The following is a 9,820-nucleotide window of genomic DNA, read 5'->3' as shown; positions in this document are numbered from 1 at the left end:
ATGTTTTTTTCTTCACTCTGCTGAAGGGAATGTACCCATGATTCAACAGTTTTGCCTAGGATACACTTCTGCAAAGCCACTCCAGTATTGGACCAGTTTACCCCACTCTACCATGGACGTCCTACTTGTGATGTGGACCTGAACCACCACCATGTTAGAGTCACTCTTTCAGGTGAGATGTATTGGCCAAAACTCCATCTTGTCTGAGTAACCTGTGTATATGCACAGTGTTGCTGGGATCTTTTGTTCTTTCCCAGGGTGGAGGAAACACTCTCAAATTACCTCCTTATTCTCTTCCGCAGGTCTTGTGGAGTATCCTTCCCGATTTGCAGGAACCAGCCTGGATTTGAAGGGACCTGACAGTTCCCCTGCTGTACCATGGGTGACCTACTTGTGATGTGGACCTGAACCTCTGCCATGTAGCAGAGACACCCCCCTCAGGTAAGATGTATTGTCCAAAACTCCCTCTTGTCTAAGTAACCCAGGCATGTCCCAACTGCAGCCCTCCAGCATTTGCAAAACTGCACATCCAATCATGCCCTGACACAGCAATGCTTACGCTGTGTCAGGGCATGCTTGGATGTGTAGTTTCTCAAGTGCCGGAGGGTTGCATTTGGGACAAAGGCCGATGTAACCTACTTGTACCTTGTCTTTGGATGACACAAATACCTGGAACCTCATACTATTCTCTTCCACAGGTCTTGCGGAGTATCCTTCCCAAGGTGCAGGAACCAGCGTGGATGAAGGGACCGGACAGTTTCCCTGCTGTACCATGGGCGACCTACTTGTGATGTTGACCTGAACCTCCGCCATGTAGCAGAGACACCCCCCTCAGGTGAGATGTATTGTACAAAACTCCCTCTTGTCTAAGTAACCCAGGCATGTCCCAACTGCGGCCCTCCGGCATTTGCAAAACTGCACATCCAATCATGCCCTGACACAGCAATGCTTACGCTGTGTCAGGGCATGCTTGGATGTGTAGTTTCTCAAGTGCCGGAGGGTTGCATTTGGGACAAAGGCCGATGTAACCTGCTTGTACCTTGTCTTTAGATGACACAAATACCTGGAACCTCATACTATTCTTTTCCACAGGTCTTGCGGAGTATCCTTCCCAAGGTGCAGGAACCAGCGTGGATGAAGGGACCGGACAGTTCCCCTGCTGTACCATGGGCGACCTACCACAATACCACTGCATCTCTGAAATGCCATATTTTAAATTTTATTAACTAATAATTTAAAGAAAAACCACACAAAACTTCTCATTTTGAAAATTTATTGAAGAATTAAAATTTTATTTTTTTGGGAATAAAAAATAAATTGAAATTAAAACAAAAAAAGTAGTGTTTGTTCTTCTTTACATTCTTTTCTTTGTAGATATCTGTGAAAAAGAAAGTAAGTCCATATTAAGTAAAGACACTAATGATGTCATGTTCATTCCTTTCCCAAGAACATTTGTGGAACCACACAGTCCAGCATGACCCATTGCTGGACTGTGTTGTTCCCCAAGGTCAGGCGTTCCAAAGTGGCAGAGTGGTGTCAGTGGTCAGCACTTTGACATGCCTGCACTTGTGGAACCACACAGTCCAGCATGACCCATTGCTGGACTGTATTGTTCCCCAAGGTCAGGCGTTCCAAAGTGGCAGAGTGGTGTCAGTGGTCAGCACTTTGACACGACTGCACTTGTGGAACCACACAGTCCAGCATGACCCATTGCTGGACTGTGTTGTTCCCCAAGGTCAGGCGGTCCAAAGTGGCAGAGTGGTGTCAGTGGTCAGCACTTTGACACGCCTACACTTGTGGAACCACACAGTCCAGCATGACCCATTGCTGGACTGTGTTGTTCCCCAAGGTCAGGCGTTCCAAAGTGGCAGAGTGGTGTCAGTGGTCAGCACTTTGACACGCCTGCACTTGTGGAACCACACAGTCCAGCATGTCGTCTCTGGGGCTGCTGGCTGCCTCTGGGGACTGGATGGGGTTTTGTGGAAGAAAAGGGGTGGTGCGGGTGTCATTGGGGTGTAGGTGGCTGTTTTGGGGGGTAAACCTATGGAGGGGTGCATGGTTACCAGGCACTGTCCTGCATCCGGCCACTGGTGGGTTGTCTGTGGAGATGGTATCCGGATTCTTTGGCTGCAGTGCTGCTCCCGTTGCAGGTAGTGTTTAGTGGTGTGCTGGCACTGGGACAGGAGCTGTTAACTCCCCCCAGGCCTGTGACTCCACCCAGCGTTAGAGGGCCAGGCACAGACTCACAAGGCAAATATATAGGAGATATTAAGAAAAAAAAAATAAAAGGAGGGGGAGAAAGGGAAACATGAAAAACATTAATAGTAAATAATAAAACAATACGACCGGGCTTATGGTGGTTGTTGGCCGTCCGGATCCTCTTCTTCCTCCTGATGTGGCGTCGATGCCCTTGGCGGCTGTGGGGTGTGTTGATTTGGCCTTGGTGGCCGTGCTGGTGTAGACGTGGCGGCCGGTGGTGGAGGCATCTGGTAGGTGGGGTACATCCCTGTATATCCTTGGTACAGCTGTGACCGTCCATACCAGGATGGTGGTGGAGGAAGGGCAGGAGGCGTCCGTGTGGCTTGTGATGGCGGATGTGGTGGTTCACCAGCGTGTTGATGAGCTGGCTCTGGGAGCTTATCGTACATCATCTGCAGCGTGGTTGCGATGACCTGTTGGCTGGCTGCCGAATGTCGTTGGCTCTCCGACATGTTGTCAACGCTGTGTGCCAGGCATGATGCGTTATCCACCAGCCGGTTCATGGATGTGGCCAGAACGTGAAGGATGTCCATAGTCTCCCTGTGATCTTCTCGTCTGGTCTTTTGCGTTTCTGCCGTGCTGTCGGCAAGAGCCTTTTGCATTTCAACCAGACCGTTTGCCATCTTCTCCATTGTCTTCTCAATGGCATCCAGTCTGGTTTCAACGACATTCGTGTAGGTATCCTGGCGGGCAGTCATCTCTGCTGCCAGGGTGTGTACCCTCTGATCCTGCCATTCCTGTATGTCTGCCACCAATTGCATTTGTGCAGCTGAAAAGAAAATTAGAAATTAGTATACACATTCATACATTTGTTTGAAGGCTAACAATTTGATAATTACTCACACAGGGATGTAGAAACAGCGGGCTGCTGCACTTCCACCTCGTTGTCGTCCGACTCATCCTGCAAGAGATCCGGCCTGAAGAAGGGACCAATCCCCGACGCAAGTCCGCTGCTGGTCCGTGGCACCTCTGTTTGCAAAAGAAGAAAATAAAAAATAAAGTTAATGAACTATACAAAAATGGCGACCCTCCCCCCCTCCAAACCCCCCCCCCCCCCCCCAAAAAAAATAAAAAAATAAAAACCTTCTCCATCCTGTGGTGCCGCTGCTCCAGGAGCTTCACTTGTCCTCAATTCTGGAGACTTTTCAAGGGTATGGCTGGATACGTCTGCACGGCTGTCTTCAAACCCAAGAAAAGTCTCGTCCATTAACCCTGTAGACTCAAACAGTTCGGGTGATGGGTCCACAAGGGTAGTGTCTTGTTGAGGCTCTTCGGTCACAGTCCCAGAGCTCCTGGAGAGATGACGAGCTGGTGATGGCCTGCGCGCAGGAGATGTAGTTTGTCGCCCAGCTGGTGGTGTGGTCGCCGACAGTGTCTGGCGCGCAGGTGACGTTCTGCGCGCTGATGTCTGGCGCGCAGGTGACTTGCTGCGCGCTGACGATGTGTGGCGCGCAGGTGATGGTCTGCGTGCTGACGATGTGTGGCGCGCAGGTGATGGTCTGCGCACTGCTGATGCTTGCTGCGCAGGTGATGGTCCGCGCGCTGCTGCGCAGGTGATGGTCCGCGCGCTACTGCCGATGTCCTGCGCGCAGGTGATGTCCTCTGGGCAGGCGTGTCTGGGGAAAAAGAACAAACACATTAGCAACTTAAAAAAAAAAAAAGATTTAGTACAGCTCATCTGAATGTATTCTTACCATCAGGCCTCCTTTTGGACTGCTTATCTCCCGCCGTCTTCCGTCTTCTGGGCGGTTCTTCCTCCTCGGGAAAGCCAGCAGGACGTCCACACCTCCACGAACTCCTTGGACAATGACAGGGTTCATGCGCCTTTTAATAACATTCTCCCAGGGTAGCCACTTCAGATTGAGAGCCGGACCACCTCCCGTAGCTGTCTCATGTCGGCGCTGAATCCCCATCTTCTTCTTGGTCTGTCTGCGGCAATCACTGTACCGCTTCATGCAGTTTCTGGTGCTCCGGTGGTTTCCAGATACTGCAGTGACTTGTCTCGCGATGGCATCCCAGATGTTTCGCTTGGTCTTAGCTGCTGAGGTCTGTGCCCTTTGTCCATACAGAACGTCGTAGGACCTGTCTACGCCATCCACTAGGGCACAGTTTTCCGCCTCAGTGTATCTGGGTCCACGCGGCTTTTTCTGTCCTGCGTCTTCACCAGAGGCTTCCTCCTCCGACTGATCCTCTGGCTGGCTTCTTGCCTTTAGGGATAAAAAAAACATGCAATTAATATGATCGGTATGTACCTGTGGGTGTGTCAGTATCCCTGGCAGTGCGCAAAGATACCTGTAGATGTGCATGGCAGTGCGCAAACTAGGGTGTGTCAAGTTGGATGCTATTGTGTCTGCAGGTGTTGTCAGTATTTACCTTTCTAGGCTTTTTCTTTTTCTTTTGCTTCTCCCTTTGGTCCCTTGACGACCACGGCTGGTCACTGCATGCCTTATCGGTCGTATCCTCCTCCTGGGTCGGCTCCCACTCCTCATTGCTGTGCAGGGAAAATCCTTTTGAGGGGTGGGGGGAAGGGGGGGATCGGGGCCGCTTGTCCCTGGACATCTCTGTTGTAAAAAGAAAAATTATTTTTACTAATTTAAAACACATTACATAATTACATGCAACCACACGTCATGCTGCTGGGACCCCAGTTCTCAAGCAGGACCAAACACACATTAAAAAAAATTGAAAAATTTAAAAAAAACTCAGCCAAACAAGCCAAAACACCCGTACAAGCATCCTTGCACATGCTGCATGTCAACCAGTGCTACAATAGGAGACAAAGAACATGTTTGGCAAACAAACAACATCACATGTCGACCACATGGCTGATACAAACACGCTAAAAATCACCCCAAACAAGCCAAAAAGTACCTCCAGCATGTGCACCAGTGCTAAAATAGGAGCAAAAAAATGTTTTGGAAACAAACGATATCACATGTCGACCACATGGTGGATACCGACACGGTCTAAAATCACCCCAAACAAGCCAAAAAGCATCCCTGCACATGCTGGAGGTCAACCAGTGCTAAAATAGGAGCAAAAAAACATGTTTTGGAAACAAACGACATCAACGTCGACCACATGGCTGATACAAACACGATGAAAATCACCCCAAACAAGCCAAAAAGTACCTCCAGCATATGCAGGGATGCACCAGTGCTAAAATAGGAGCAAAAAAACATGTTTTGGAAACAAACGACATCACATGTCGACCACATGGTGGATACCGACACGGTCTAAAATCACCCCAAACAAGCCAAAAAGCATCCCTGCACATGCTGGAGGTACACCAATGCAAAAGCATGACCCAAAAAAAACATTTTATGAAAAAAAAAAACGTGAAAAACTACCCCCAAACACAAAACTCCAAAAAAACCATGCAGCAATACAAGCAGGAGCTATATACACATACCTGCACACATATACATACCCCAAACACCCCAAAGCAATGCCACATGTACACCTCATGGCACCCCCCCCTCCCCCACTACACAAACACATACATGCAATGCCAGACCACATGTGAAACTTACCTACAAATGTAGAAATCGCTCCAAAAACGACTCTCCTCCGGGGTAACAGGTATCCTCCTGTCCGTCCTGGATTAAAGCCTGCTGGGTGTCCAAACGATACCACAGCAAACAACAACCAATTTGCTAGCTCTGCAGCACCTCCACACACCTCTCTGCAGGTTCACAAAATGGCTGCTGAGCACGCAGCAAACAAGCCCTATAAAGGGCTCAAAACGGCGGGAAGTCGAATCCAGGACGCCCACTACTCGACGATTGGTCCGTTATTCGACAAGGGGAGTGTCGAATGAGTTTTGTATTGAATATGTCGAATTCATGGTCCCGGGTGGAGGGTTCCGGCTGTCGAGTACAGTCGAATCCTAAAACGGTCGAAAAAAAGGCGCAATTCGTCCGGAATTGCATATACCCAATAGAGTGAGAATAGAACCTGTGGTGAGTGCAGTGAGGCCACAAGGGACTTTGTTGCACTCGCCCCCCTTCCCCCGCCAGCCATCTGACTATCGGGATCCCGTCATCGGTATGGTGACCAGCGGTCTCCCAACCACCGGTCACCCGATACCAACGCGGATAAGTGTACAGCATTGAAATGGAGTCCTGCAATTGCCTGCCGCCACTGCCTTGGGACACAGACGCATTACTAAAGTGCTTAGAGTGCCCGTAAAACAGAATTCGTACATCAAAGTTGTTAATTACAGAATGTGCCCTTTTTTTAAACATTACAATAGTGTATGATGAATGAAACTATAACAGACTGAGTCACATTGTGAGCTTGTGAGTACAATGATTCATAGTCTCCTACAGGTAGTGAGGTGGGTGACCTCTCATGGAAACAGAAACACTTCCAAAGGAAAGCTTGTTATCAGTACATGTAGATACAACCTTACCTGGCATCAGTGCGTGGAACAGGCAGTGCTTGTCATAATCATATTCTAAAATAAAGTTAGGTAAGCAGAAGCCAATCCATCTGTTTCCTATATGGCTGTGGTCTTTCATTGTCTCAAAAGTAGTAGCATAATATACAAATGTACTATATGGCTGCTCATAGGAAAGTGGGTGTAACATTCAACAAATGTCAAAGCCAAATTTCCCAGTCTTTATCAGTAGTACTGAATAAGTGAAGGCGTTAGGCACTCACCAAGGGATGTTTCAAAATTCACACTTACAACAGCCATTGAGTATGTATTGACTTTTTTCTTTACAATTAGGTGCTGTGTTTTCATCATAGCAATATAAACACCTGGGGGTATATTTACTAAGCTCCCGATTTTGACCGAGATGGTGTTTTTTCTTCAAAGTGTCATCTCGGTCATTTACTAAACACAAATCTCGGCAGTGATGAGGGCATTCGTATTTTTTTAGAAGTCAACGGGAAAAAATACGAATGAATACACCATCGGTCAAATACGCCTGATATTTGGTAGAACTCGGTAATTTACCAAGAATTCGTATTTGTATTTTTCACCATGAAAGGTTCATTACGTTCGTGATCAAGATAGAATCGTAAAAAAATACGCCAAAAAAATAGACCTGCTTTTGTAAAGCGTGTTTACATGTGTTGCACCCTCACCAAAAATTACACATATAATTGTGATACTTTAAAATGTCAATAAGTACAAGATTAACATCTCGCCCTCAGAAATGGTAGAAATAGCAATTATCCACACCATTTTTATGTTTAAACCGCAAATATGTTTATTAAAGTGTGAAAGTGTGTACATTGCAAACGTCAACAGACAGTGTTAACCCCACTTATGCATCTGCCATCTGCAGAGGCTGGCTTTATTTTTTTCGTGTAGCCTTGGAGGCTTCAGAGGTGGGGCCAGGGACATGAGGTCTTGATCTGCTTGACTTCCTTATTGGGGAGGTCACTGGGGTATTTATTGGAGTTGTAGTTTCTGAGCTAGTGCTCGCTTGTTGGGAGTGTAAAGCACTTATGTTGTGGCTTAAGTTAGTGAGTGTAGCATTTAATTGGTTATTGGAGGCCGTGTTATTCTCTATAATTCTACCCAGACTTTCTGTAAGGCTATTGTTCCTTTCAAGGAGATGCAGGTAGTTTTGGTGTTGCCTCATTTGTTCATCCAGAATTCTCTGTAAAGTGGTCATCATGGTGCTGTTTTCTGCCCGCATTTGCTCCAGACAAGTCGCCACACGACTGGTTTCCAAATTTCTCTGCTGAGATTTAGACTTATGCGTGGCATGTAATGTGGCAGACTTGCCAGCAGCTGATTTTGTCTTTGGAGACAGTCTGAATTGAGCCTCTGGTGGTTTGCCCAGTTGGCCCAAAATGTCTGCTCTTCAGTTTGAGCCAGTGGTGTACTTGGGCTCATTATTGGTTGCGGACTTGTTTGTTGTGGAGGCGTGGCCACAGGTACCGTGCTAGGTTGCGTTGTCTGTAATGGGCGGAGATCCAGAACAAACGTGGCATCAGTTTGCAGTGTCTGCTGGTCCGTGGGCATGCTGTCATCATCTGTGTGTGGTATAAGAATACAAAATTGTAGTAATATGCAACATGTAATTTATACTTCTATCATATAGCATTGCATTTATTATTCTGTTTGTCAAAAAATAACACACATATGTTTGTAACAAAAGCCACAACAAATATTTTTCTTAACGGAAGACCCTATTTTGTTTTAGGTTCGTGGTTTTGATTGATTTAAAAACATTAGACAATCAGGAATAGACAAAAAAACAATCATGTACAAACCCTGTTGAAGTAAGATGAGGCAGAAAACACAACATGAATGGCATAGTAGACCAACATTATTTTCTTTTTTATAAGGTCGCAGGAGCAGGGACTTCTTTCCTCGTGTTCCTTTTCTTTAATTTTTAAAACTATCTTATACTCAATACTCCCTTTGATGGCACCTAACACCGGCTTTTCTAAACCTGTCCTATTTTGTCCTGTAGTATAACTGTGCTTTTCAAGGTTTGCAGATTTAATTATGTACTGTGTTATGGGCGCTGCGGATCCCTTGTGCCGCCATATAAATCAAGGAAAATATTAATAATAAGATTAAAAACCAATAAGCAATGATCCTCATGTGCTGAAGCTTGCCCAGCAGATTATGGTGTGCACTTTAATAAGCATTATATTACTGTATACCTCAAATGTGCACTCATGTAGTTTGGCTGCTTTAGTGAGGAGGTGTTCAGCCCTTTACATTAATGTTTGTTTTAGTAGTTCAAAAAATTATACTGACGCTGCATTACTGTGTGTTTGTTTCGTTGACATAATTATCAGAAGTACACTGTGTTTGTAAGTGTTCAGATGTGTTATTTTATGGACTCACCAGTAGAGATGAGCGGGTTCGGTTTCTCTGAATCCGAACCCGCCAGAACTTCATGTTTTTTTTCACGGGTCCGAGCGACTCGGATCTTCCCGCCTTGCTCGGTTAACCCGAGCGCGCCCGAACGTCATCATGACGCTGTCGGATTCTCGCGAGGCTCGGATTCTATCGCGAGACTCGGATTCTATATAAGGAGCCGCGCGTCGCCGCCATTTTCACACGTGCATTGAGATTGATAGGGAGAGGACGTGGCTGGCGTCCTCTCCGTTTAGAATAGATTAGAGAGACACTTGATTTACTAATTTTGGGGAGCATTAGGAGTACTCAGTACAGTGCAGAGTTTTGCTGATAGTGACCACCAGTTTTATTTATAATCCGTTCTCTGCCTGAAAAAAGCGATACACAGCACACAGTGACTCAGTCACATACCATATCTGTGTGCACTGCTCAGGCTCAGGCCAGTGTGCTGCATCATCTATTATCTATATATAATATTATATATATCTGTCTGACTGCTCAGCTCACACAGCTTATAATTGTGGGGGAGACTGGGGAGCACTACTGCAGTGCCAGTTATAGGTTATAGCAGGAGCCAGGAGTACATAATATATTATATAGTGAGTGACCACCAGACACACAGTGCAGTTTATTTAATATATCCGTTCTCTGCCTGAAAAAAGCGATACACACAGTGACTCATGTTGAAATATGGACAACAGACTATGGTTTCGTTTATATGCA

At 46.4% G+C, this 9,820-nt stretch overlaps 1 long non-coding RNA gene across 1 annotated transcript; it reads left to right on the top strand.

Annotated features, from left to right (window-relative positions):
- Window positions 1–310: 310 nt before the first annotated feature.
- LOC134970022 (uncharacterized) lies at window positions 311–1,297 on the top strand. Its single transcript, XR_010189616.1, has 3 exons — window positions 311–441; window positions 699–835; window positions 1,093–1,297. It is a non-coding gene; the product is annotated as an uncharacterized LOC134970022 (long non-coding RNA).
- Window positions 1,298–9,820: the final 8,523 nt, after the last annotated feature.

This window comes from Pseudophryne corroboree, chromosome 11, assembly GCF_028390025.1.
Source record: "Pseudophryne corroboree isolate aPseCor3 chromosome 11, aPseCor3.hap2, whole genome shotgun sequence".
NCBI classification, from domain to species: domain Eukaryota; kingdom Metazoa; phylum Chordata; class Amphibia; order Anura; family Myobatrachidae; genus Pseudophryne; species Pseudophryne corroboree.
Note: the sequence above shows the minus strand (reverse complement) of the source record. Positions and strands in the feature narration are given on the sequence as shown.